Source organism: Bufo gargarizans, chromosome 3 (genome assembly GCF_014858855.1).
Source record: "Bufo gargarizans isolate SCDJY-AF-19 chromosome 3, ASM1485885v1, whole genome shotgun sequence".
Classification (NCBI taxonomy): Eukaryota; Metazoa; Chordata; class Amphibia; order Anura; family Bufonidae; genus Bufo; species Bufo gargarizans.
In genome coordinates, this window is record NC_058082.1 from 397,753,623 (window position 1) to 397,779,452 (window position 25,830).

Consider the following 25,830-nt stretch of genomic DNA (forward strand, 5'->3'; position numbering starts at 1 on the left):
GTGTTTTTTTTAATAACAGAAGATAACAGCAATATCTAAACGCGTGTATTTCACAAAAAGGGTGTTTTTTTTATAGCAGAATATATCAGTGGTATCTAACGCTTGTATTTCATACTGACAGATGCAGCAAGGGCTGTAACATTTAGTATTTTGCCCAAAAAGGGTGTTTTTTAAAACTCAGAAAATTATTGCCGTATTTCAAGCTTAAAGGGGTTGTCCCACTTCATAAAATAGGTTTTATCTAATCTATTTACCCCCACACAACATATCTTCCTATCCATGTTATTATCCAAAAGCTACCTTTCATTCAAAAAATCATGTAAAGCGATTCCTTTGTTGTTTTCTGTATCCCATGGATACGGCCTCTTTCGTCCGGCCGCATCGCTGTGCCGCGCCTGCGCACAACAGCTGAACCAGTACTCGGGCCGCCTCTCCATTCTTACAAGTACGCGCACGCACGCGCATGCGCAAATACAGCAGGCGGGTGCCGGAATCAAATAGCCGGCACCCGACCTCTATGACAGGGAGCGGGACCTTAGGGGTTAACTGCCGCTGATCGCAGCCCCCTATCATAGAGGTCGGGTGCCGGCTATTTCACTCCGGCACCCACCTCCTGCATTTGTATTAACATTGGTGGCGCAGTGCGCCCCCCCCCCCCCCAGTATAATATACATTCAGTGCGGCCACCCCCCCCCAGTATAATATACATTCAGTGCGGCCACCCCCCCCCAGTATAATATACATTCAGTGCGCCCCCCCCCCCCAGTATAATATACATTGGTGGCGCAGTGGGAAGTGCCAATGAGGGTTAAAAAAATAAATAAAAAATTAACTCACCTCCACCAATTGATCGCACAGCTGCCGGTCTCCTGTTCTATCTTCAGGACCTGTGGTGACGTCACTGAGCTAATCACATGGTCCATTACCATGGTGATGGATCATATGATGTACCATGTGATGACCACAGTGATGTCACCAAAGGTCCTTTCACAGGTCCTAAAGATAGAACAGGAGACCGGCAGCTGCGCAATCAATTGGAGGAGGTGAGTTAATTTTTTATTTATTTTTTTAACCCTCATTGGCACTTCCCACTGCGCCACCAATGTTTATTATACTGGGGGGGTCCGCACTGAATGTATATTATACTGGGGGGGGTGGCCGCACTGAATGTATATTATACTGGGGGGGGGGGGTGGCCGCACTGAATGTATATTATACTGGGGGGGGGGGGTGGCCGCACTGAATGTATATTATACTGAGGGGGGGGGTGGCCGCACTGAATGTATATTATACTGGGGGGGGGGTGGCCGCACTGAATGTATATTATACTGGGGGGGGGTGGCCGCACTGAATGTATATTATACTGGGGGGGGGGTGGCCGCACTGAATGTATATTATACTGGGGGGGGCGCACTAAATGTATATTATACTGGGGGGGCCGCACTCAATGTTTATTATACTGGGGGGGGGGGCGGGACCTCACATACGGCTCCATGTGGATGACTCATACACATGAACGAGCACGCAGGGTGAGTCATGAGGAGGCGTGGCCTTCACTCAACTGCCTGAGAACCAGGAAGTTATCAGGACATCTACTGCTGATAAGATTAAAAAAGCAAAGTGGGACAACCCCTTTAAATTTCACACTGACAAATGCTGCATAGGCCCCATATGGAGGGTATTGCCAAAAAGCAGTGCTTTTTTTAAATCCAGAAAATTATTGCAGTCTTTCAGGCTTGTATTTAACAATGACAGATGCAGCAAACGCTGCAAAATTAGGATTTTGCCCAAAATGGGTGTTTTTTTAATAACAGAATATGACAGCAGCAATATCTAACGCTTTTATTTCACACTGAAAGATGCAGCAAGGGCTGTAAAATGTATTTTGCCCAAAAAGGGTGTTTTTTAAAACCCAGAAAATTATTGCAGTATTTCAAGCTTAAATTTCACACTAAAAATATTTAAATAAAAGGACTGGGCACACCTAGGATATGGGATCAGTCACTTTAATTAGTATAATAATGTGTAATTAATATAATATGCAGCAAAGTAGAGTAATAACAAGGTATAATAGTAAAATGACCATGCAATAAAACCTCTAGTACCACCTTAAATAAATTGTTAAATCAGGGGCATCGTAACATCAATAATCACAACTGCAAAGTATAAATAAATAGATAGATTAGAGGCAACGACTAAATGAGAGTTATCCAAGTAGCAGCAAAATTCATAAAATGGAAGGACGAAGTTCGTTATATACAATGATAGCAGCACTGGTATATCCACCTGTGGCAAATAATAAAATACTTTGTGTCATGCACAGTCCTAAATTGGTCCCCAAATGTTCCATGGAAGAGGGATAATTTCAAATGCTTTTCTGTACCAGTAGGGACTCCCCACAAACTAATGTTGGGGCCCTTTAGTCAGATATTCTAGGGCATAGATATAGATAGCCGGTACACAATGTAGTTGGTAGTAAGGAGTCTCTTAGCAGTCTGTGATCGTACTGCCTGATGGCAAATTCAGACAATATACTTGGCCTAGCGGCGTCCCGCTTGCGGTCAGTATTAGAGCTAAACTTCTATTGCCGGCTTTAAAGTTGTAAACAGTCTTACCGGTATAGCAGATCTCCGGTCTTATGTGTAGATAGTTTTTTCTGTGCAGGGGAAGCTTGCTCAGGTTCCTCCCTTCAGTTTGGAGGGTATCGTATTCACAGCGCCTAATATTTGCTCCACGTGGAATGACTTGTTTGAGCGTGGGCGCCGTCTTACTTTCACCTTTTGAGCTGGAGCTTCTCACTTGGTTTCCGCGATGTTCGTTACTGTTTGCAATGATGTGGTGCACTCACATATGTTCGGGGGTCTGACCAGACGCATTTCGGGGTTGGAGTATCCCCTTCCTCAGTGGTAACCAGACCACCCGAACTAAGTCTCTTTTATACCTCAAAAAGGTATTGGCTGCAAGACCCGACATGGACTCCATTCCGGAAGTCGGCTAATTTTCTCCATCTTATCTCACTGTCCAGTTTTTCATTTTATTCGATCTGGCTGAATTAGCCATCTGAACAGTCTATTTTATTGGTTCTTTCCCCATGCAAATTTTGTTCATTATATACTTATCTCGTTAGTACAGAAAACGCAATTTTGGACATTTGTGATGTTGTTGCGGTTACATTGCGTTATATTAGTGCACTCTAACTTGGACATTTTTTCGAGTTTATTCCATAAATGTGTAGGTTGTACTGTTGGTCAACATTCATATAATATTTACTCATTGGTAGTAAAACATTTTATTGATAAAAATAGTGTTTAAAAAAAAAAGGGGGGGTATTTTAAAAAAGGTGTTCTAAAAATAGGAGTATTTTGTTCCGTTTTGTAGAACGGAACAAAATATTCTATTGTGAACAGTGTAAAATATTCATTATAACTATAAAGCACAGCTGCACAAAGTGCAGGTAATGGTGAGACATAAATAGCCGAGGGAAATAAAACGTCGAGAGGATCCAGCAATATCTGGTTCCAATAGCAGATATCATTCTGGGGTGTTTTATTCACACCATATTATACTTCACTATGGATTGTTTGGCGTTTTTTTATTCATAGGGTTAGGGTATATGTGTCTGGAGAAACGATCCTAATTTAGTATTTTGCCCAAAAAGGGTGTTTTTTAAAACTCAGAAAATTATTGCCGTATTTCAAGCTTAAATTTCACACTGACAAATGCTGCATAGGCCCCATATGGAGGGTATTGCCAAAAAGCAGTGCTTTTTTTAAATCCAGAAAATTATTGCGGTCTTTCAGGCTTGTATTTAACAATGACAGATGCAGCAAACGCTGCAAAATTAGGATTTTGCCCAAAATGGGTGTTTTTTTAATAACAGAATATGACAGCAGCAGTATCTAACGCTTTTATTTCACACTGAAAGATGCAGCAAGGGCTGTAAAATGTTGTATTTTGCCCAAAAAGGGTGTTTTTTAAAACCCAGAAAATTATTGCAGTATTTCAAGCCAAATGCTGCATAGGCCCCAGATGGGGGGTATTGCCAAATTGGAGTGCTTTTTTAAACCCAGAAAATTATTGCAGTCTTTCAAGCTTGTATTTAACAATGACAGATGTAGCAAAGCCCGCAAAAAATTTGGATTTTGCCCCAAATGGGTGTTTTTCTAATAACAGAATATGACAGCAGTATCTAACGCTTTTATTTCACACTGACAGATGCAGCAAGGGCTGTATTCTCTCCCTCACAGCAGCAGCATCCTATACCTACACTAATCAGAGCAGAGTGACGTGCAGTGCTACTTAAGTCCAGCTTATATAGAGGCTGGGTCACATGCTGCACTAGCCAATCACTAGCCAATTAGTAGGCATGGCTGTGATGGCTTCTAAGGGCACATAAGTCAAACGCTTGTTGATTGGCTACTCTGCAGCCTTTCAAAAAGCATCATTAAATCACCCGAACACCGAACACAAATTTTTACTGAAAAGTTCGGGTTGGGGTCCGGGGTCCAAAAATCCTAAAGTTTGGTACGAACCCGAACTTTACAGTTCGGGTTCGCTCAACCCTATTAATAAGCTAGATTGGAGTGGACAACAATTGTTTAAAACCTACAACTGCCATCCAACATGTTTCACCAGATCACTGGCTTCTTCAGGGGTTTGGGCAGAGTTGAAGACAACAGATGTGATGGTGGTATATATGCCCCAATTATGTAAGTGTTTTGTGTGGTAGCCAATTATTGTTAAGAAAGCTACACTAAGTAACAAATGAGAAAGCCAGACAATTAAAATAACTACCCTTCCTGTTTTATTGTTAACAAACGAGTGCAGGGCAGGGACGTGTCCCTCTGACATCATGCGCTAGCTGACCCTGCTTTCCAACTTAGAAAATTAGCGAGATGATACCAGAGCGCATGTCTTCAACAGGCGATAGGTGCGTGAGCACTTAGTCTCTAGTTGCTGAGACACAGAGTGCCATTACCCATGTGCGCCGACTTAGAGGTAAGGAGACAAAAAACATGCCCAGTGCTCATGTCCTGCACTGGCAGATACGTGAGCACTTGGTTTCCAGGAGGGGATAACTAAGTGCACTGCTGCCCATGCGTGCCAACTTAGAATATGGTAGCCACACAGAATGACCAGATGCAAAGGCACTTTATCTCTGGTAAGGAATAGATGTTATATCACTGTTGGAGAGCCATATTCAAAAAGGAGGATATACATCTATCATCCACTAGTTGACTAACATCATTTGCCAGGGCAGGGGAGTCACAGGCAAATTGTGCCACCAGCTTAAACTGCATACCTGTGGCTGTCCCGCCATACCGACCACTAGCTGCCACCATAGTTATTTGCTTACTAAACTGAGAATCAACTCTGTTGGCAACAAAGATATGGAATCTTCGCGCTTCGTTGTTTATGTATCCTAGGACAACTTGTGAGTCTATCCAAAAATATTCTTCATCTATTTCAAATTCCAATTCTTTTCTCCGAAACTTGCTTAGTGATGCTGAAACTACGGCTGCTGTCAGTACAAGTCTTGGTATTGTCTGAATACTGGTAGGTGCAACTCTGGCCTTCCCCATAACCAGGGCACAGTGTATATTTTCTTCTCCTATCACTCTGATGTAGGAGCACTGACCATAACCATAACTACTGGCATCTGAAAAATGAAAAGTTCTATTTTCTTGTACTTTCCAAAATCATGAGGTAGAAAACATCTGGGTAGCCGAACTTCTCTCAATTTTTGCAAGTCTCTTATCCAACTCTCCCACGTTGGCCTCAAATTTTCAGGTATGGGCTCATCCCATCCCAACTTCTGTCTGCATAATTCTTGCAGCATTTATTTTGCTCTGAGGATTACTGGGACTAAGAATCCCAATGGATCAAATATAGAAGCCAGTGCAAAAATAATGGTTTGTCTAGTTGAAACTTTCTCTTCAGTAGATACTTCAAAGAACTTGTCATTCTCTACATTCCATCCCAATCCAAGTACGTTCTGAACTGGAAGATGATCATAATTGAGATCGACATTCTTCGTTGTTGCTGCACGTTCAGAGTAAATGATGGATTCCGGTACCTCTCTGTTGTTTGAGATGAATTTGTGAAGGCGCAGCATTCCTCTTGGCTTTCTTTCACTAGTTTGATTGCAGATTCTGTGGACTCTAGACTTATGAGACCATTGTCTACATAAAAGTTTTTCTTCTGAAAATATGCTGCTGATGGGCAATCCTTTTTTATTCTGATTAGCCAGGTACTTCATACCATAATTGGCGCAACCTGGAGATGCTGCTGCTCCAAACAAGTGTACTTTCATTCTGCTGGCTCTGTATCTGTATCTCCATCCTCCACCATAGAAACCTCAGGAAGTCTCTATCTTCATTTTTCACATGAAACTGGGGGAATATCTTTTCAACGTCACACATGACCGCTGCAGGATACTTTCTGAATCTACAGAGTACTCCAGGCAGAGTGTTTGTAAGATCTGGTCCTTTTAGTAGATGATCATTCAAAAAAACACCATTGCACTTTGCTGAGCAATCAAATACTACTCTAATCTTATCTGGTTTCTTTTAGTGGTAAACATGTTGATGTGGGATGTACCAAACTTCTCCTTCTTTAGGTTTGTTATTAACTTTCTCTGCATGTCCTTCTTCGAGGATGCCTTTCATAAATTTCAAATAATCCTGCTTGAATTTGGGATATCTTCCCATCTTTTTCTTTAAACATTTCAATCTTGCTAGGACAAGATTTCTGTTTTTTGGCAGACAAGGTTACTATCTAAAAGGTAAGGGCATTTCAAGATGACCTTGTTGATTCTGCTGAATACTATCTTCTAGAGTGTGTACGAACTTTATGTCTTCTTGGATACACTCTTTTCTTTAGAACTTATGTCTGCAAAGTTGGATTTAAGGATCTTGTTTACTTTCGCTGGACTTACAGTTGGACAGATATTTGATGACACAATCCTGTCACCTGTCTTGAGTTTGCGATTTGCTGTTTTCCTCCACCCTAGATCAGTTTGAACAGCGTAGGGTTTACCCTTTCCTCCTTCCGATTACCTTTTGTGGTACCAAGGCTTCGGGACAATAGTAACCTATCAACAGTCCAACATCAAACACCTTCAGTGGAGACATTTCATGAGATATGACAGATAGGTGCTCTCATTCATTGGCTGTTTCACAGGTAGGTATGAGATCTCGATCTAGAGGTATATCATCTTTTGTATAAGCTGGAAGTAGATCCAATGTTCAGTTTGAATTAAGTCCTCTAACTCTCAGTCCTTTGACCCTTTGACTGTTCACAAATGTGTCTCTTCCCGTCATTGTAGTGAGTTTCAGCGTCACTGGTTCTGTAGCCACTTGTAATTTCTTGCAGATTTCTTGATCAATGAAGGTGACGTCACTCTGGGCATCCAGTAGCGCATAGGTGCATACCTTCTTGTTCCTCCTTTCAGGATTTAATATGCACACTGATACAACCATTGATGTGCCATTGCTTTCTCCTTCCTTCACTCTGCAAGAGAATACTGATACTTTCTTTCCTTCCTCAGTATCTTTAGGTATTGAGGATTTATCCATCTTTGGACGTTCTTCATGTAGTGGTGTAGGATGGCGTCCTTTGCAAACGCTGCATGTAGCCTTTTTCTTACACTCCTTAGTAACATGGCCTTTTCTAAAGCATCCGAAACACAGTTGGTTATCCAGCAAAAAATGTTTATTTTCTTCTGGGGACTTCTCCTTCAATTGTTGGCACTTATGTATGGAGTGGTTCTCTCCACAGAACATACACTTGAAGGTAGTCTAACAATTTGTCGGTTCTGTCTCTCTACTGACCTCAGTAGTGACTTTGAACTTGCTCTCGTAGGTATCTGGACCTTTAGCTGCTGTGTTGGTTGCAAAGCTAGTTGCTCTTGCACATCTTATCTCTATTGCAGGCCTTTCTTCTAAGAATTTTAAGATGTAAGATGATGTTACTGGATTACATGCTATCCATGCTTTCCTATTGACAAACTCATAGAACTCTTTAAAACTTGGGAAGTTCTTGCCTAGAACTAACTGTTCATTCACATAGCGATTCCATCTAGAAGCCACTTCTTCAGGTAGCTTAGTTAGCATCCTGTGGTTTCTTGATATTCGTTCAGTACTTCCAGTGCTTGAACGTGTGAGATGGCATTGCTGCATGCTTGCAGGAAGTCACTGTACTCTTGGAGTCTGAAGTGTTCTTTAGGACCTATTTTAGGCCAGTTATTCAATTTCTCTCTAAAAGCTCTTTGTACTAAGAAAGGATGACCATATCTTGCATTTAATTTCTCCCAAGCTTGCTTGTAGGCTTCTTTGTCTTTTCTATAGAAGTTACCTTCAAGAACTTTCTTTGCTTCCCCACCAACATATCTCAGAAGGTGAAGGTAGAATAACTTGTCAATTGGACTGAAGCAATGATGCTCAATGATCATCTCAAAACTTGCCTTCCACTCTATGAACTTCCGAACGTCTCCTGAAAATACAGTGGGTTTCGGAACGGGAAGTCTAACTAGGACTATTATCTGTGGTTATCTAGGAAAATGGTTGTAACACTCTCCTGAGCATTGTCATGGAATCTAGGAATAGAATCATCCGGTTCTATTTTCTCACTTACTTCTGAATTAGGTGAGTCCTTTTATTCATCTTTTCCGGTAGAGATAGAGGGCAAATTCACACACCTTTTTCCTAACACTGGACTAGGCTTCTCTTTGCTTTTATGAGCAGGGATGGAAGGATAATAACTTATTTCTTCAATACATGCTGGAGATTTCCTTCTATTCTCCTGGGCATATGATGGAAAGTTGGAGTCTGTTTCTTCACTTAGTACAGATTTGAACCTATAACTACTCAGACTCATATCCTCCTCGTGTACTCTGAGTCTGGCTTCTATGATCTTAACTTCTTTCTGACTTTCAAGACTTTTCATCTGTTCGCGCTGTGCCGCAATTTCAGCTTCCATCTGATGGTGTTGTACATCCTTTTCAGCTTCCTTTTCAGCCATCAGTTGGCGCTGCGCCTCACTGGCAGCTTCCATTTAAATTTCTGCTCTCTTGACAGCAAGTTGTTCAGCTAATTCCTTTCTTTTGGCTGAAGAGTTTGAGGACTCTGATATATGGGTGGCACTTCTGCTAGCGAAGGAAGTCACACTTGAGATTGTGGTACCACCTAAGGACCTAGCATAGTCTCTTATAAAAAACTCATTAATTCTACTTCTTGCTTCATAGTTTTCTGCAGATGATAGTTCTCTCATTAGCTTTACTAAATCTTTAGTGACCGCAGTACATGTGTCCATGTTCCTTACAATATACTGGGAAGGTGTTGTAAATGACCGCAGGTTGACATATGCTGCCATAAGCTCTGATTCAGATTCTTCTACCGTCTCTACCATATTACTCTAGTTCCCTTTTATACTTTCTTGCTTTAGTTTTTTTACAAATGCATTTAATGTATAATTTCCATTTATCATACATTCTGGTGAACTTTTTTCCTTTAAGTGCTGCTTCTTGCATAAAATTTTCCAGAATCTTTGGGGTCGGTTTTCTGGCACGTGATGAAAGTCTTAGTTCAGCTGTTTGGGTTATATTTGTTTAGGCAAGACTAATGCTGCATCAGACATTTCTACCTCAGACAGGTTCCCTTGCTCTCCCCCCTCTACTCTATCTATCTATGTATCCTCTAACAGTGGCATGGTAATACTAGGTTCAGACATTTTACTTTAAATGCAATACTGACAATCAATACGAATATTAAGAGTCCGTCCACTTTAAATACAATACTGACAAATGCAGAAATAAATGACTGTCACTTTAAATACAACAGCGATAAATGCAGGCAATAAATGACTTTTACTTTAAATGCAATAGAGTCCATGTAATACAAGCTGTCCTTTGTCTTACTTTAAAGTCTTCATCTGAACACAAAAATGTCTCTTTATGCCAAAGCCTATATGCAATGATAGGTAAAAAAAGGAAATCTCTGACCTTATTCTGAAGAGCAGGATAATGTGATCTGAAGGTTGCTGGAACAAATGTCTGTCTTAAAGGAGACTTGTCTTTTCTTGATGTGATGCGATGCTCTGCGCTGACTTGCGATGCTCTGTGCAGACTTGCGATGCTCTGCGCTTAGTTGCAATGCTCTGTGCAGACTTGGGAGGCTTTGTGATGACTTGTGATGATCTGTGATGACTTGTGATGATCTTGTCACGAGGGTGTCAAGAGCCACGTCTGACTCCGTTATACCCGGGGTCAGGAAGTTGCAGCGGGTGGCTGCGCGCTCTATGTCTAAAGATAGCACTGTTACTTAATGGTAGCTTTCTGTGTTTGCCTTGCAATCCTTTTTGTCTCACTCAGGGATCCGTAGCTTTCTATCCTCACCTGTTTCTTGTCCGGCACTCCCAACGTCCTTATATTCCCCTCTCCCACTTCTCTGGTTGCCAGATATAAAGCTTTCTGCCTGGACTTCTATACTAACCCACTTGAGCTGAGTTGCTGTTATCCCTGGTTGTCGTACCAGAGCATTACCCTCCGGATCCCTGTTGCTTGTTTGTTGTCGCCCACCTGGGACTATATGTTTTGTCAGTATTGTCTTTCCTCTGCCTAGTGTTTCCCTTTAGTGGTAGTGGTGCAGACTAGTGTTGCCACCGTCCTATTCACTATGTAGGGCTCATCTTAGGGAAAGCCAGGGTTTAGGCACGTGATCGGTATACGGGTGAGAAACCCGTCTAGGGACGTCAGGGCAGCCAGGTGCCAGCCTCAAGGTGAGTTAGGGGTCACCATCTTTCCCTCTCCCTTGGATAGGTCCTTCCTTTTACCTCCCTTTGCGTCACGTACAGTACAGACCAAAAGTTTCTTCATTTTCATGACTATGAAGGCATCAATACTATGAATTAACACATGTGGAATTATATGCATAACAAACAAGTGTGAAACAACTGAAAATATGTCATATTCTAGGTTCTTCAAAGTAGCCACCTTTTGCTTTGATTACTGCTTTGCACACTCTTGGCATTCTCTTGATGAGCTTCAAGAGGTAGTCACCTGAAATGGTCTTCCAACAGTCTTGAAGGAGTTCCCAGAGATACTTAGCACTTGTTGGCCCTTTTGCCTTCACTCTGCGGTCCAGCTCACCCCAAACCATCTCGATTGGGTTCAGGTCCGGTGAATGTGGAGGCCAGGTCATCTGGCGCAGCACCCCATCACTCTCCTTCATGGTCAAATAGTCCTTACTTTCAAAGTTTTCCCAATTTTTCGGCTGACTGACCTTCATTTCTTAAAGTAAAAATGGCCACTCGTTTTTCTTTACTTAGCTGCTTTTTTCTGGCCATAATACAAATTCTTACAGTCTATTCAGTAGGACTATCAGCTGTGTATCCACCTGACTTCTTCTCAACGCAACTGATGGTCCCAACCCCATTTATAAGGCAAGAAATCCCACTTATCAAACCTGACAGGGCACACCTGGGAAGTGAAAACCATTTCAGGTGACCACCTCTTGAAGCTCATCAAGAGAATGCCAAGAGTGTGCAAAGCAGTAATCAAAGCAAAAGGTGGCTACTTTGAAGAACCTAGAATATGACATATTTTCTGTTGTTTCACACTTTTTTGTTATGTATATAATTCCACATGTGTTAATTCATAGTTTTGATGCCTTCAGTGTGAATCTACAATTTTCATAGTCATGAAAATAAAGAAAACTCTTTGAATGAGAAGGTGTGTCCAAACTTTGGTCTGTACTGTATGTGATCGGCACGCCGGTCGTGATATTATATCCGGTCCTTTTTTGTTTAAAAAAATAATATATATTTTTTTCTGCCTATATAGAATCCAGCATGGATCCTATTGTCGCTTTGACAAAGGAACTTCAAGGCCTGTCTTTGGAGGTGGCAGGATTGAAGGCGTCGGTCCTCCAGCAACAGCAGCAATTGCAGCAGACCGCAAGTCCTGCAGTTTCTATGGGTAACCAAATTGCTCCGGAACCCAAGGTTGTTCTTCCTGACAAATTTGTGACGTTCGGTGAGGCCTGTAAGTTATATTTTAGGCTGCGCCCCTACTCCTCTGGTAATGAAGAACAGCGGGTGGGGATTGTTATTTCCCTGCTTGAGGTGGAGCCACAATCCTGGGCGTTCCCTTTACCCACTGGTCTCATATATGATGAACCTGACTGAGTCCCCCTGGCTGAGTCGAAATTACAGAGACTCCTACAGGGAGAGCGGCCAGCAGAGGAGTATTGCTCAGAGTTCCATAGGTGCGCTACGGATAACCAGTGGAACGATCCAGCTCTCAGGAGTCAGTTTTGCTCTGGGTTATCCGAAAGGGTTAAGGATGCGCCGTTCAGGAAATACAATTCCTAGGATATCTATTATCTGCTTCAGGTTTCCGTATGGATCCTAGGAAAGTCCAGGCAATTCTAGATTGGGATCTTCCTGAGAACCTTAAAGCACTACAACGGTTTTTGGGTTTCGCAGATTTCTATAGAAAATTTTGTCATTTGGCATTTTCATCTCTAAAAGAGAGGTTTACCTCGGCACCGGTACTAATCCAACTTGATGTCTCCCAGCCTTTTATTGTTGAAGTAGAAGCGTCAGAGGTAAACCTGGTCCTGAGTGTCCGGAGGCCCCTCGTGAAAAGGGGGTGTCAAGAGCAACGTCTGACTCCGTTATACCCGGGGTCAGGAAGTCGCAGCAGGTGGCTGCGCGCTCTATGTCTAAAGATAGCGCTGTTACTTTGCCTTGCAATCCTTTTTGTCTCACTCAGGGATCCGTAGCTTCTTCTCCTCAGCTGTTTCTTGTCCGGCACTCCCAACCTCCTTATATTCCCCTCTCCCACTTCTCTGGTTGCCAGATATAGAGCTTCCTGCCTGGATTTCTATACTGACCCACTTGAGCTGAGTTGCTGTTATCCCTGGTTGGCGTACCAGAGCATTACCCTCGGATCCCTGTTGCTTGTTTGTTGTTGCCCACCTGGGACTATATGTTTTGTCAGTATTGTCTGTCCTCTCCCTAGTGTTTCCCTTTAGTGTTAGTGGTGCAGACTAGTGTTCCCACCGCCCTATTCAATACGTAGGGCTCATCTTAGGGAAAGCCAGGGTTTAGGCACGTGATCGGCGTAAGGGTGAGAAACCCGTCTAGGGACGTCAGGGCAGTCAGGTGCCAGCCTCAAGGTGAGTTAGGAGTCACCATCTTTCCCTCTCCCTTGGACAGGTCCTTCCTTTTCCCTCCCTTTGCGTCACGGCACGCTGGTCGTGATAGATCTGTGATGACTTGTGATGTGCTGGCTTCGATACACTGCTGCAGGCTTTGGGCCTAGTGGCGAGAAACTAGCTGACTGCAGTACGTTGTCTCTCCATGGATAGCGGTGCAGGCACTCTAGTTCTGGACTTTGGCCTCCCACCATGCGTCTCTTTCTCTCTCTAGGGATCGCATGAAGGTTGGCGCTCTTTCTCTGACTATTTTGCCTTTGCCATTCTGCCACTTTAAGAGTCGGCTGCAGTTTGACTAATGCACACATTCTATGGCCTTTATGGTAGCTCTGCTGAGATGTCTTTTCTTGCTCACTCAGGGAACAGTTGCTGCGTGGTGGTATATGCTGGCGCTCCGCTGCTCTAATGCGCTCTTTACTGTGCAAGTTGAGGATTGCTATCACTTCGCCCTCTGAGGGCAATAGTTCCACTGTGGCAGGCGCAGCCCTATGAAGTGCCTTTTGCACTGTGGCATTAGAAGAATTTTTATATCTCTGACTTTTAGTCTAACCAGACTGTCTATTACTCTGTAATTCCTCTAGCGCCGTTGCTTCAGAGCACACCAAATGCTTCAAAAATATTATTTATTAACTTCAACTATTCTTCATATAACACTGCCGTCTCCGCAGCAGATAGTCCATATACATAACACATGTTTAAAAGATATCACAAAATCGCGGTATGATTAAGATGGTGTTTCAACTGTTAAATCTTGTCATTCAACCTAAAATGGTGGATATATTTCTCTCTTGAGTATCTGTACTCTCACTTTAAGTTATTTAAGCACTTTATGATCTCTCTGAGAGGTATATATGAGGTCTAAAAGTTCTGCTTGCTTAACTTGGTTTGCAGTATGCAAATGCTTATGATCTTGTCTGAGCAGTTCGCAGTTTGTATGCAACTTGTATGGAATCTGGTTTGTATGCTTGCAATTTGTATTTTCAATTTAAAATTGTAGTTTGATTTAGTGGAACTATTTTGGCTTCTTTTTCCCATAAAAACACAGCTCTCGGTGGAGTGAATGTCTCTTCAGCTCCTGTCTCTGGTGCGTAATGAATCTAGCAGCAGGAGCTGGGGGAATTCCCAGACAGGCTGTGTGTGAGGCTGGCTTTGATTGGTGAAAACGCTTACTGTGTGAGAAGCTGGCTGTGATTGGTCTAGGCTTCTGCCCAGCAACAACAGATTAACGCTATGCTTTCTTTTTTTTTTTTTTTGCTGTGTCACTGAGCTTACCTTACATTACAAAATAAATCTTATAGGCATATTATCTTTTTCTGCTTCTGTGAACACAAAATATAACACCCATCAAGCACACCCATCAAGCACACGACAACTCACATCTAGCATCTTCCACGTACATCGGAAACTACATGTTATGTATCAATTTTTCGCGATCCCTTGATATGTGCATAACCAGCCTTTCTATCATTATATTTTGATTATATATCTGTTGTTTCTATATATGTTTTTTTCTGGGCCTTATCTAATTTATACCACCCCCTGATGAACCCACCTGGGGGAAATGCGTTGGGGTGATGCCAATACAAGGTCTAACTGTTTAGGGTTCTCCTGGGTGTATGAGAATAGGTTCGAGGACAACAAGACCCCACCACTAGGGGTGGTCTCTGGGCAGAGGGCAGACTAGGGTTTCAATAGGGAAAGTTCTCCCAAACCCCCCCTGCCCCGTTCTTTTAACCATACCACCCCTCACTACCCTGGGTCCCGTTATGTTGTATATATCTCCTGATATTTATTGGTATCTGTGACTATGTACCTACTTGACCACTAGGGTTTCCTAATCTATGGGCCCTTCTGGGGACCTATATCTGTTGGTCCAATTTTAAATGAATAGAAATAAATGTGTGATTTTTAAAGGGCTTCTGTCACCCTCCAAACAGCAATTTTCAGTATTGGACTTAATATAATTGCTAATGTATGCAGAGTCCATATATACCCCTCTTACCTCTGGCTGTGCTTTAAATTATTTAAAAATAGTACTTTTGTGAGATGCAAATTCCTTCTCTACCAGCAAGTTGGGCAGACTTGCTGGTAGCCACCTCATTCTCAGTCTAAAAAAACGCCCCCTCCTCCACTTGATTGACAGGGCCAGCGAGTGCTCTCCTCCTTCCACTGAGCCTGTTTGCAGCTGGAATCCCACGCCTGCGCCGTACCGGTCCTCATTCGGCGCAGGCGCTCTAAGAGAAGGACGCTCACTTGGCTGCTCCTTCCTCAGTGCGCCTGCGCCGATGACATCAGCCCTACACCCGGCAAAAACTGAACTTAGTATCATGATATATACAGCGGGGCCCATGGATTTCACTGCACTTACTATTATCCCTGGGAGCCGCTCCATTCTCCCGCTATATCCTCCGGTATCTTCGGGGACTTGGTTATACTGGGCGGAGATTGCCCTTGTTCTCCTAGGCGTCTCCTTCTCTACAGCCTGGGAGAAGGAGACGCCAAGGAGAACAAGAGCAGTCTCCGCCCAGTATACCCAAGTCTCCAAAGTCTCCGCCCAGTGTAACCAAGTGCCCGAAGATACCGGAGGTCATAGCAGAAGAACAGAGCGACACCCAGGGATAATAGTAAGTGCAGTAAGATCCCTGGGCGCCGCTGTACATATCATAATACTTAGTTCAGATTTTTTTGGCCATATGAAAGATCCTCTTTAAGTTTAATGTCTGTTTTTGTATTTTATTATATTCTGGATTTTGCTTAAAGGGACAGTAAAACATATTTTTTTTTGTTATGTACAGATGTGTCCACACTTAACTGATCACTTATCTCAACATGTTCTGAGATGTGTGTCACGCAATTACGTTATATCTAATTGGATAAATTGCAATACAACGTTCAAACAGCAGGTGGCTCATTGTGTTACTAGCTAAATACCTGAACTTAAGGTAAAGACCTGGTAATGGAATTACAATTGTGAAATTTGGCCGGGTTCACATCAGGTCTTACATTTAACATATATGAAAAATGGATGCTCTTTTTTTTCTGTGCAAAGATTACCATATATTTTGACCTGTGCCATTTTTCACTACAATTCTATATGCCGTATACTATGATTTAGATACACTTGGTGTCAGTATACAGTGCTAGTCTAGTATTATATTTATTATATTCAAAATAACACACACCAACCACAGTATTATGCAGAGATTATCATATACTTTTAACAGTCCCATTACATGTTACAAATGTAAAAAATACAATTCAGACATGACATTCAAAATACTTATTGATTATTTATTGTCTGCTGAGCTGTGTATCTAATCCTATTATGTGTCATACTGCCTGTTGAGATGTGTATCTAATCCTATCAAGTGTGATACTGTCTGCTGAGCTGTGTATCTACTCCTACCATGTGTGATACTGTCTGCTGATCTGTGTATCTAATTCTTTCATGTGTGATACTGTCTTCTGAGCTGCGTATCTAATCCTATCATGTGTGATTCTGCCTGCTGTGCTGCGTAGCTAATTATACCATGTGTGATACTGTCTGCTGATCTGGGTATCTAATACTACCATATGTGATACTATCTGCTGAACTGTGTATCTAATCCTATCATGTGTGATATTGTTTGCAGAGTTGTGTATTTAATCCTATTCTGTGTTATAATGTCTGCTGAGCTGTGTATCTAATCCACCATGTGTGATACTGTCTGCAGAGTCATGTGTCTAAGCCTATTCTGTTTGATACTGTTTGCTGAGTTGTGTATCTAATCCTATCATGTGTGATACTGCCTACTGAGCTGCGTATCTAATCCTACCATGTGTGATACTATCTGCTGAGCTGTGTATCTAATTCTTTCATGTGTGATACTGTCTTCTGAGCTGTGTATCTAATCCTATTAGGTGTGATACTGTCTATGAAGCTATTATATGTATGTGTATAGAGTGTGATACTGTCTGCTGACCTGTGTTTTTTATCCTACCTTGTTTGATATTGTCTATGAAGCTATTGTATGTATCTGTATAGAGTGTTATACAGATACAGAGATAAGGAGCTGTGTTTTGTGTACATACTATACGCTCCAGCCACTGCTGAGAAAAGAGAGGTGGGGGAGGTGCTGATGGATTTCAGTCCCTGTATTTCCCTGTCTTGTGGATGAGGCCTGATTTACAAGTTAAATACGTTATAGAAGCCCATTCATGTTGCTATTGGAAAACATAACACAAAACATTCTTAGGCCCCTTGTAGATGAGCGTGTCCGGATTAGGTCTGCGATCAGGAAAAATCGTGCAAGTGCGTACGCAATTTCGGTCAGTTGTGACTGTGATTGCGTTGAGCAGTTTTTTCCGTGCGGGTGCAATGCGTTTTGCACTCACTTGAGAAAAAACAGATTGTGGTACCCAGACCTGAACCCTGACTTCTTCACCGAAGTTCGCGTTTGTGTTAGGTGTTCTGTAGATGTTATTATTTTCCTTTATAACATCGTTATAAGGGAAAATAATAGCATTCTTAATACAGAATGCTTACTAAAATGTGTCTTGATGGGTTAAAAAATAAATTCACTCACCTCATCCGCTTGTTGGCACAGCTGGCATGTCTTCTTTCTTCTCCTTTGAGGACCTGCCAAAGGACCTTTGATGATGTAATCCACTTGTTCGCGCAGCCGGAATGTCTTCTTTCTTCTTCTTTCAGGACCTATCAAAGGACCTTTAATGATGTAATCGTGCTCACCACGTAGTGAGAGCAGTGACGTCAGGGCAGGTCCTGCTGAATAAAGATAGAAGATTATATCTTCATTCAGCAGGACCTGTGCTGACGTCACCGCGCTCACTACGCGGTGAGCGGGATTATGTAATTAAAGGTCCTTTGGCAGGTACTGAAAGAAGAATAAAGAAGACATTCCGGCTGCGTGAACAATTTTTTAAATCCCTCAAGCCACATTTTAGTATGCATTCTGCATTAAGAATTATGTCATAAGGAAAATAGTACAGTCAATTGACTTTAATGCGGTTACTATCATCTTCTAGCAACCATGCGTGAAAATCGCACCAGATCTGCACTGGTTTGCGGATGCTTGTTATTTTCACGCATCCCTATTAATTTCTATGCAACGCACAAGTGATGTGTGAAAATCACTGCTCATCTAAACAGCCCCATTGAAGTGAATGGGTCCGGATTCAGTGCGGGTGCAATGCGTTCACCTCACACATTGCACTCGCGCGGAATTCTCACCCGTGTGAAAGGGGCTTTATTGTCTTGGGTCCCTGAGGCGGTGCTTATTTGTAGAAAAAAAAAAACACTTTCCACAGAGCACAACATGCCACTGGTTTTGTCCGCCTTATATATATATATATTTTTTTTTGGCGATTGGGACCTTCCCCCAGTGGCAGACCCAGGTATGTGGATCTTTAGAAGAAATGCTTGAGTACTCCTGATTCAGGGTTTAATTTGAATACACTTTAATTATGGGTTTAATGCAGAAAATAACAATTGCACCATTTTAATTGACAACATTTCCCAATCCCAATAGAATTACAATGGTGCAGCTGTAGTCCAGGACCACATAATGGATCTACAGGAAGTCTTCCCTTTACTCTTCCATGGCTAACATGAAAAGCTTTAGTGATACAGAATATTACATGCAAGTGGCATGGCCTTTCTTTTCTATCACTAATGGAAGGACTTTATACAGATGATCAATGTAATTGTTGCATTGTTGTACAGTTAGGACATCATCCCAGAACTTAAGTATCCCATCAATCAACTCCTGCTTAGTCCTTGGCTTTATTTCAGACCTTATAAATCTCCTGGAATTCCATACAGATTTAGTACACTGGCACGACCAATGCAGGACCTCCCCATAAATAACATCCTTTCCTTCTCTGGGAGAGCTGTACCTGACATTCCTCTGACTGTCATCACCCCAGAACTATTGTTTGCTACAAGTCACGGACAGCTGGATCATTTTGCGCAAGCAATCTTCCAAGAGCATGTGCCCCATGAGATGTACCTGACCTGGGTCAAGACTGTGAACTTTGATGGCAGTCAGGCAAAGAGAGCTCTGCCCAGCAACTTGAAGGAGGATATTTTCTCCAGATGCCGGCATAGGTTCAGGCTGGGACTAACAGAGATTAGCATTAACGTGACACCTTGAATGCCTTGCTACGGATGCCCAGTGTCCGGCCATAAAGAAATACTAGCATCCCAGCAGCCATTGGGACGTTTTATTCCCTTTCCAGCTGTATTTCACTTTATAAATTTGACAATCTGAGAAAGTTGCAAGTTATTAGATAATGTAAATTAACAGTCTTTGTGTGAGAAGACATTACACAAGATTTTTTTTTAAGCCAGTTTTTTTTTAAAACAAAGCATTTCTGCCATGCTTTATAAGCACTTGCCCATTGCAAATATAATGTATATTGTGTGGTTATATAGAATCTACTTAGATTTGTGGGATTGTTTTTGCTTGTGTTATTGTAAGTAAAATATATTTTTTAAATAAAATAACCACATGTATCTGTAGGGTTTTATATTTTAATTGTAAAGGAAATGCGATGGCATTAGTGTTTGCTCTTCCCAAAAGTATGAAGGAGATTGCTACATGTAATAGCAGCGGTCTCCTTCAATAACGGGCAATGCAATGATTCCCGAGTAGTAATATCACCATGGTGCCCTCAGTATTTATAATGCCGCACCTACTGGTCCCCATGTAGTTATAATGCCCTCTGCAGTTATAACTCCCCTGTACTGTGCCATGTATTATAACGCCCCCCTGAAGCGTCTGTGTGTGTGTGTGTATATATATATATTGTGACAGAGTGTCTGGAGAAGTAGTGGACGGGGTCTATGTGTGCCCAAGATTTCTCACTTCTGTCATTTAAAAGCAACCAGGGAAATGTTCAGGAGAGGTCTGTGCAATTCGGGTTTGCATAAAACCTGTTCTTAGGGCCTGTGTTGCTGGAGTGGGGAGAGAAGGGTGGGCCCCACTCCATCCGGACAGTCCGGCTTTTGGGCTGTCAGGTAATTACTCCTCAGGTGTGCTAGCCTGATATAAGGCTGAGAATGCAGACACAGCTCGCTCAGCCTGGGAACAGGTTACCTGCATGGAGCCTGTGAGAGCACTACAAGAGGTACGGACTTTGCTATTTTGTTTGGGTGCTTGGTATTAGGCCGGCACTTGGTCAGGGAGGTTTCATGCTGTATAGTTAGAGCCGGACAGGCTTAGGATTTTTGTTTGCTATGTTTTATGTTCTGTACCTCAACCTGACAATAAAACTGGCTGAGGTCAGTTAAACGAAGTTCCTGCCGTGTGGACTGTAACTTCGTCGGTGTGCCTGCTAAACTGTAGCCTGTCTACCCAGGAGACGACAGCCCCGCTACCTAATCCCTTACATGTGGTGGAGGATGCGCGCACACCAAATTCTGGCATAAGAAAAAAAAAAAAAAAAAAACTGAACATTTAAAGGGACAGAGTCCATTTTTGTGCGGTGCACCAAAGACTGTTTTCTGCCTCTTGGAAAATGGAGGATGTGGTTAAAGCTATGTTGCAAGCTGTTGCATCTCAACAGGAGGCTACCCGAGTGCAGCGGGAGGCTACCCTAGTACAGCAAAATGCGCTTGAGGAAACCAGCCGCAGGCTGACGGCCCAACTGGAGGCTGCACAAGAGGCGCAAAGAAAAGATCGGGAGACCTTAGCAGTTGTGGTGCAGCAACTGACCAGTGTCGCTGGACGGGTCCCAGGGATGGCAGAGGCCCCTCATGCCGCCATAAGGGCTAGTCACTTTCTGCAAAAGATGACAACCGCAGATGACGTGGAGGCCTACCTTACCACCTTCGAAAGGACTGCCGAGCGAGAAGGTTGGCCAAAGGCACAGTGGGCCGGACTGTTGGCCCCCTTCCTTTCAGGTGAACCCCAAAAGGCATATTTTGACCTGGAGAATCAGGATGCTATGGACTATGTTATGCTAAAAAAGGAGATCCTTACACGCCTTGGGGTTACTCTTTCAGTCCGTGCTCAGCGTGTGCACAACTGGGACTACAGTATGGATAAACCTCCACGTTCCCAAATGCACGACCTCATACACCTGACCAAGAAGTGGTTGCAGCCGGAGTTCCTGACAGGCCCTCAGATGGTGGAACGGGTTGTGATGGACCGGTACTTAAGGGCCCTCCCCGTTACCTTGCGCAAGTGGGTGAGCCACGGTGACCCCAAGAATGCTGACCAGATGGTGGAGATGGTGGAGAGGTACACATCCGCAGAGGAGCTACTGAGTCTGCCGCAGCGCCCCCCAGCCCTGCAGCGGAGATCTCCGGGACTACCTGGTAAGACTGTTCTAAGGGAAAAGGGGGCTGGCAGAAGCGATGTATCTGTGGGTGCAAGTGGAGAGACTGGAGGCCCAGGCTCTAGAAGCTGGCAAGCCATGCCAGGGAGATCTGTGGCCTATAAGAGACTTAATAGGGACTTAATAAAATGTTTCAGATGTCAAATGCCAGGTCATGTTGTTGCCAATTGCCCAATGTATGGTGAACCAATGCAATGTGATGCCTCATATATAAACCGCCGTTTATCACTGTATGCCCAGCCTGCGTGTGTAGCATTACTAAATACTGCGGGGGAGAAACAAATGTGTGTTATTACGGTGGAAGGTAAAGATGTGAGTGCCTTGTTGGACTCAGGCAGTCTGGTCACCCTTGTAAAAACGGATTTGGTAAACCCCAGGAAATGGCAAACTAAAACCATGGCGGTAACCTGCATACATGGAGACACCCGTAATTATCACACTGCTGTGGTAGATGTAAATACCCGATACGGGGCAGAAAAATTTATGGTTGGTTTAGTGCCTAAGTTAATGCATGATGTCATCATGGGGCGGGATTTTCCACATTTCTGGCAGCTATGGGAACATAAACTTTCAAATGCCTGTCAGGAAGGAGATGACCTACCACCGGGTACCGAAAGGTGTGGGTATTTAAGAGAGACTTCTGTTGATGGTGAATCGTTTCCCTTGTCTGTCATGGTAGGGGAGCCTGAGGTCTCTGACCATAGTGATAGGTTAGAAGAGGGTCAGAGCAGTCCAGAGAGGGAAGACTCACTTAATGACAATTTGCCAGACCTGGCAGTACGGAAAGAGCAATTTGGTGCTGAGCAATTAAAAGATCCCACCCTTACTAGAGCCAGGGAAAATGTGAAGTCTATTGATGGTAAACTGGTGGAACCGGACGGCAGACTTTGTTTCCCGCATATGGCTGTGAAACATGACTTGTTGTACCAGGTGGTAAAAAGGGGAGAGGATCTGGTGGAACAACTGGTGGTTCCTAAAGTGTACCGACGCACGGTACTAGACATTGCTCATGGTCACCTTATGGGGGGGCATTTGGGAGCTGAAAAGACTACAGACAGAGTCCTTCAAAGGTTCTTTTGGCCTGGGGTCCATAAAGATGTTAAAGACTATTGTGACACCTGCCCCGAGTGCCAAATTTCGGCTCCTAGGCCACACTATCGTAGTCCCCTGGTACCTCTACCAATCATTGAAATACCATTTGAGAGAATAGCCATGGATCTGGTGGGGCCCCTTGTAAGATCTGCTCGAGGCCACCAACATATTCTCGTAATCATGGACTACGCTACTCGTTACCCGGAAGCTATACCCTTACGTAATACGTCATCGAAGGCCATAGCTAAAGAGTTGGTGCAGGTGTTCAGTCGCGTGGGACTACCAAAAGAGATCCTAACAGATCAGGGTACCCCCTTTATGTCACGCATCATGAAGGAGTTATGTAAACTGTTCAAAGTTAAACAGCTGCGTACCTCTGTCTACCATCCACAGACTGATGGACTGGTAGAGAGATTTAATAAAACTCTAAAAGCCATGCTTAAAAAAGTGGTAGACAAAGATGGGAAAAACTGGGATTTCCTTCTCCCTTATCTCATGTTTGCCATCCGTGAGGTGCCTCAGTCCTCTACAGGCTACTCCCCATTTGAGTTGCTATATGGTCGCCACCCTAGGGGTCTGCTAGATATAGCAAAAGAAACTTGGGAAGAAGAAGCTACCCCCTATAGAAGTGTCCTAGAACATGTGGTACAAATGCAAGACCGTATATCTGCGGTGATGCCTATTGTACGGGAACATATGGCCCAGGCTCAGGGGGCACAGCAAAGGGTGTATAACCGCAGTGCCAGAGTACGTACCTTTGCACCAGGTGACCGGGTTCTGGTACTGATCCCTACAGTAGAGAGTAAGTTCCTGGCTAAGTGGCAAGGCCCCTTTGAGGTGATAGAGAAAGTAAATGAGGTAAACTATAAAATCCGTCAACCAGGTAAGAGGAAGCCTGAGCAAATATACCACGTTAATCTTATAAAACCGTGGAAAGATCGACTATCACTTGCAGCTGACACCTCCTTCCCACCAGAGCAGCGGTGCTCTGGGAAGCCCCTGTTGCCAGAGGTAACAATTCCCGACTCCCTGGCCAAGGCACAAAAGGTAGAAGTGCAGGGATTCCTCTTTAAGAATAGGGATTTTTTCTCCGAGATCCCAGGTCGCACCTCTGTCATAAAACATGACATCATTACAGAACCGGGGAAAAGGGTTAAGCTGCGGCCCTACAGAATACCAGAGGCCAGGAGAGGGCTTATCTCTGAAGAGGTGAGGAAAATGTTGGAACTTGGGGTAATTGAAGAGTCCCATAGCCAGTGGTCCAGTCCCTATAGTTCTGATCCCCAAACCAGATGGCAGCTGGAGGTTTTGCAATGACTTCCGAAAGTTGAACACCATATCTAAGTTTGATGCTTACCCAATGCCCCGTGTTGATGAGCTCATTGACAGGCTCGGAAATGCCAGGTATATAACCACTCTAGACCTAACCAAGGGATACTGGCAAATTCCCCTGACAAATGAGGCCAAAGAGAAAACTGCCTTTGCCACTCCTGATGGGTTGTTTCATTATGTGGTCTTGCCGTTTGGTTTGCATGGAGCCCCTGCAACCTTCCAGAGGGCGATGGATAAGATTTTAAGACCCCACAGACAGTACGCAGCCGCATATCTGGATGACATCATCATCCAAAGTCCAGACTGGGAATCCCATCTATCTAGGGTGCAGGCGGTTATCAATTCCCTGTGTGAGGCAGGCTTCACAGCTAATCCCAAAAAATGTGCCATTGGTCTTGAAGATGCTAAGTATCTAGGTTACATCATAGGCCGAGGCCTAGTAAAGCCCCAGTTAAACAAAATCGAAGCCATACAAAGGTGGCCTCAACCGGTAAACAAGAAGCAAGTCCGTGCCTTCTTGGGGATTACAGGCTATTACCGGCGATTTATACCTAATTTTGCTTCCCTTGCAGCCCCATTAACGGACCTGACAAAAGGGAAGGACTCTGTCATGGTCAAGTGGTCACAAGAGGCTGAAAAATCATTTCAGACTTTAAAAACCCTCCTGTGCGCTCAGCCAGTGCTGATAACCCCAGATTTTAAGAAAGGGTTTGTCCTACAGACTGATGCGTCTGAGGTGGGACTGGGGGCAGTACTGTCACAGGTAAGGGATGGAGAGGAACACCCTGTACTGTATCTGAGCAGGAAACTTAATGACCATGAGCAAAAATATGCAATTGTGGAAAAAGAGTGCCTCGCTATTAAATGGGCCCTGGAAGCACTCCGCTACTATTTGCTTGGCCGTCACTTTGAATTGGTCACGGATCATGCTCCCTTAAAATGGATGTGTGAGAATAAGGAAAAAAATAGGAGGGTAACAAGATGGTTCTTAGCCCTGCAAGAGTACCAGTTTACCGTAAAGCACAGGCCAGGGACCCAAATGGGAAATGCAGATGCCTTGTCCCGTGTACATTGTCTGATGTCCAGATGTGTTCCAGCCCCGGGTCTGAAACAGGGGGGGAGGATATGTGACAGAGTGTCTGGAGAAGTAGTGGACGGGGTCTATGTGTGCCCAAGATTTCTCACTTCTGTCATTTAAAAGCAACCAGGGAAATGTTCAGGAGAGGTCTGTGCAATTCGGGTTTGCATAAAACCTGTTCTTAGGGCCTGTGTTGCTGGAGTGGGGAGAGAAGGGTGGGCCCCACTCCATCCGGACAGTCCGGCTTTTGGGCTGTCAGGTAATTACTCCTCAGGTGTGCTAGCCTGATATAAGGCTGAGAATGCAGACACAGCTCGCTCAGCCTGGGAACAGGTTACCTGCATGGAGCCTGTGAGAGCACTACAAGAGGTACGGACTTTGCTATTTTGTTTGGGTGCTTGGTATTAGGCCGGCACTGGGTCAGGGAGGGTTCATGCTGTATAGTTAGAGCCGGACAGGCTTAGGATTTTTGTTTTGCTATGTTTTATGTTCTGTACCTCAACCTAACAATAAAACTGGCTGAGGTCAGTTAAACGAAGTTCCTGCCGTGTGGACTGTAACTTCGTCGGTGTGCCTGCTAAACTGAGCCTGTCTACCCAGGAGACGACAGCCCCGCTACCTAATCCTTACAATATATATATATATATATATATATATATATATATATATATACAGTACAGACCAAAAGTTTGGACACACCTTCTCATTCAAAGAGTTTTCTTTATTTTCATGACTATGCAAATTGTAGATTCACACTGAAGGCATCAAAAC